The following is a 4,571-nucleotide window of genomic DNA, read 5'->3' as shown; positions in this document are numbered from 1 at the left end:
CTGATCCTGAATTCATTCTGGGGCTGATCCTGAGTTCAGTGTGGGGCTGGTCCTGAATTCAGTGTGGGGCTGTTCCTGAATTCAGTGTGGGGCTGATCCTGAATTCAGTCTGGGGCTGATCCTGAGTTCAGTCTGGGGCTGCTCCCGATAAGCTCTGGGCTCTGTCTGCAAGGCACAGACACAATGAGTGATCAGATTTGTAATGGGAATGGTTTTATGGAGCATCCAACCCTGACCAGGGCTGTGAGGATCAAAGAGTCACAAAACAGAATCCCAGAATGTTTTTGGAAGGAAGGGACCTTAAAGATCATTGACCCAGACATGGGCAGGGACACCTTCCACTGTCCCAGGCTGCTCCAAGCCCTGTCCAACCTGGCCTTGGACACTCCCAGGGATCCAGGGGCAGCCACAGCTTCTCTGGGCACCCTGTGCCAGGGCCTCTCCACTCTCCCAGCCAAGAATTCCTTCCCAACTCCCATGTGAATCTTCCCTCCTTCAGCTTTAGGACATTCCCCCTTGTCCTGTCCCACCATCTCTTGTCCCCAGTCCCTCTCCAGCTCTCCTGGAGCCCCCTTAGGCTGTAGAATGGGTTCTCAGGTCTCCCTGGACCCTTTTATTCCACAGGTGAGCACCCCCAGCTCTCCCAGTCTGGTCACAGAGCAGAGGGCCTCCAGCCCTCTGATCAATTTGGTGCCTCTGCTCCAAACTCAGTCCAGCAGTTCCACATCCTTCTTATTGAATCACAGAATCATTAATGTGGGAAAACACCCCTGAGATCCTTGAGGACAATGGTTAACCCAGCACCACTGTGTTCACCAATAAACCCTGTCCCCATGTGTCACATCCACATCCCTYTGGAACATCTGCAGGGATGGGGACATCACCACAGCCCTAGGCAGTCTGTGCCAGTGCCAGAACACTTTTTCTGTGAAGAAACTTCCTTTAATATCCAACCTAAACCTCCTCTGGTGCACTTGGAGGCTGTTTCCCCTTGTCCTGTCCATGTTCCCTGGGAGCAGAGCCCGACCCCCCCGGCTGTCCCCTCCTGTCAGGGAGCTGTGCAGAGCCACAAGGTCCCCCCTGATCCCCCTTTTCTCCAGGCTGAGCCCCTTTCCCAGCTCCCTCAGCCTCTCCTGGTGYTCCAGCCCCTTCCCCAGCTCYSTTCCCTTCCCTGGACTCGCTCCAGCCCCTCCAGGTCTCTCTTGTCAGGAGGGTCCCAGAGCTGTCCCCAGCACTGGAGGTGCCCCAGCAGTGCCAGCACAGGGGATGGGCATTGCCCTGGCCCTGGTGGCCACTCTATCCCTGGCACAGCCCAGGGTCAGTGACCTCCTGCCCACCTGGGCACATCTGGTTCGTGTCACCAGCACCCCCAGGACGTTTTCCAGCTGCTCCTCCCCAACCTGGAGCTGCAGGGAGTTGCTGTGACCAGGGACAGGAACTGACACTTGACCTTTTTGAACCCCACACCACTGAACCCCACACAGTTGATCTTTGCCCGAGGATCCACCTGCTCAGATCCCTCCACAGAGCCTTCCTGCCCTCCAGTAGATCTAGATCTGCAAATTTTCCGAGTATCCCCTAATCCAGATCACTGATAACAATATCAAACAGGGTTTCTTCACTGGGTCAGATCCACCTCTCACCCCCCAGTACCCCCAAGTACCCCCTTCTCCCAGGGCTGCTCCATCCCTTCACCTCCAGCCTGGGTTGATCCCAGGGGCTGCCCTGACCCACAGGAAGGACCCTGCATTCAGCCTGATATTCCTCACATTGATTTGGCCCAAACCCATTTGGTTTTTTTGCCTGAAATCTTCACCCCCAAAAAAGGACCATGATGCTGATTCAAAGAGATGTAGGCAAATATAGAAATGAAGCTAAAGAAATGAATTGCCACGCCACACCTGATCAGAAATCTGTTGTGATTCCAGTGCTATTCTGCTTAATACTTCTCATGGTTTTCTGGCAAAAATGAAATTCCAAAATTCACAAATAAGAAGTTGAAAGGGACTGTGAAGCATTAGGGGACAAGATTAACATTCCAGTGGATCTTCTCATGCTAAAAGGATAATGAAATTAAAAAAAAAAATAGTAGGGAAAGCTACCTTTCTATACAGACAAGGATAATGAGCTGGAGAGCACAGAACAAGGAGTTTCTGTCCGTGGGCAGCTCTGCAGGGATAATTGATGTTGCAGTAGATCACAGGTAGGCAACAAAGAGCCGAGTCAGGGTATTGGGAAAGCAGCACCAATTGTCCTGCAAGTGCAAACAAGAGCATAGTCTGGAAAACAAAGGACGTGCCCAYGGCACAGCCCTTGGAATGGGAAGCTGTGAGCTCCAAAAACACAGGGAAGGGGCCATGGGGAGCTCAGAAAATGGCACAAGGTCACCAAGCAGGGTCAGGACAGTGCCCATCCCCTGTGCTGGCACTGCTGGGGCACCTCCAGTGCTGGGGACAGCTCTGGGACCCTCCTGACAAGAGAGACCTGGAGGGGCTGGAGAGAGTCCAGGGAAGGGAACGGAGCTGGGGAAGGGGCTGGAGCACCAGGAGAGGCTGAGGGAGCTGGGAAAGGGGCTCAGCCTGGAGAAAAGGGGGATCAGGGGGRRCCTTGTGGCTCTGCACAACTCCCTGACAGGAGGGACAGCTGGGGGGGGTCGGGCTCTGCTCCAGGGAACAGGGACAGGAGGAGAGGGAACAGCCTCAGGCTGCACCAGGGAGGCTTAGATTGAATATTGGGAACAATTTATTCACCCAAAGTGTGGTCAGGCTTGGAACTGGCTGCTCAGGGCAGTGGTGGAGTCCCCATCCCTGCAGGGATTTAAAAACCCTGTGGCTGTGGCAGTTGGGGACATGGAGCAGTGGTGACCTTGGCAGAGCAGGTGAAACATTCGGACTCAATCTTAAAAGTCTTTTCCAACTTAAATGGTTCTGTAATTCTGCGATTAAGATGTGACTTGCCAGAAAAGAAATAATCCCATTGCATGGCTATAATCAGAAAAGAAAAGACATGGAAAACATAGCAGCACTGAAATCCAGGAAAGGGGATCCATTGGATAGGAATGGTCTGCCCTCGGTGGCCAGGATGAGAAACCAGCAATGTGAACTTTGGCAAATTACCCAAGAAGGTTTAAATTTATTTAAATTTGTTATGTTTAAATGTTTTAAATTTGAATGTTTAAATTTGTACCTGCTACATTAATTTATAAATGGCTTTTTCAGTACATTTGTCCTTTCAGTGCATTTTAACTTCTTGCATTTCTTGTYCAAGTTCCATGTTTCAGACTGTGCTCACTGTAAAAGAGGATTTTAAACTTTTTTTTTTAAATTTTTTTTTAAACTTTTTGGATTAATACATGATTTATCTTCATATCACACCTATTACTTGTGTTAGGAAAATTGAGCTGTAGCTCTGTCCTCCTTAGGCCTCYAAAATGTTTGCAGTTTGTGTTACACCTCCAGTAAGGGTTTTCCCCCTGAGCTGATGAATTCCAGTATATTAAATTTTATGAAAACAAGTCCCCAGCCCTGCCACCTTTCTTTTAGCCTCTTTTTGCCCCACTAAAGGCCACCAGGGCTGGGGAGATGAGCAGGGCACATCCCACAGAGTGATAAGAGCTCCCAAACTTCCTTTCTGACTGGCTTTAGGTAATTCAGCCCTACCATTTGTACAGAAATTATAGATTTTTCCCAATTCTCATCCTTAAACTGACAYTGGTTCAGCATTTGCCATTTTGTAGGATTCATCTGCTGCCCTTTGAGGATTTAGGTTTGATGATATTGGGTGATTCTGCAGCAGCTTCTTGTCCCTTCAGCCTTTCTTTTCCTGGCTGTTTATCAAGTTATTAAACAGCCCAGTGAGCTGGGGCTGGAAAAGCTCCCTGGCAGAGCTCGGCTCTTGTTTGAAACCCCAGGGCTGTCTGGAGGGTCTGTGGGGACGAGGTGATGATCAAAGTGTCTCCTGCAGGCTCCCTGGAGCTGCCACCCCATCCATCCATCAGAGGGAACAACCAAAGGGACCTCCCTGAATGTGGCACTCGTTAAATTTATCAGGGAGATTGGTCCAGAGATGGGAACAGGGATCCTTTCCAGGCCATCAGTGCCACGATGGGATCAGCCTGGACAATGCAGGCAGAGTTATCAGTGCATTGTGGCCCTGCTGCATCCCTCTGCAGCTGTGCCAGGAGTTGGGAAATGCCCTGAGTTCCGCGATACCGATCTTGCAGATCCCCATCGGGTCCCTCTGACCCACTCAGATATCAACATCCCCTATTCCTTTGTGTTCCCATCAGCTCCCACCCTATCTGATGCTGGGCAAGCACATCTGGGGCAGACAGGAGGTGCCTCCAGCACAGTTGGGGATTTTTTTGTGCCATCACAAAAAGTCCAACCCCAAACAGCGCGACTTGGATGAATTCCCGCGTGTCCCCAGCATCCTCTGCTGAGCAGGGAAATTCTCTATAAAACCCAGCAGCTCCAGCCTGCCTGCACATCATCTCCTCCCTCCAAGGTGTCCAGCTGTCCTCTCTCCAGCCTCGCTGAGATCCCAGCTCAACTGCAGCCATGAARTTCCTC

The sequence above is a fragment of the Malurus melanocephalus genome, unplaced genomic scaffold (assembly GCF_030028575.1).
Source record: "Malurus melanocephalus ecotype Western Australia unplaced genomic scaffold, MMel_1.1 scaffold_354, whole genome shotgun sequence".
NCBI lineage: Eukaryota > Metazoa > Chordata > Aves > Passeriformes > Maluridae > Malurus > Malurus melanocephalus.
The sequence above is the reverse complement of the archived record's forward strand: the minus strand, read 5'-3'. Positions refer to the sequence as shown.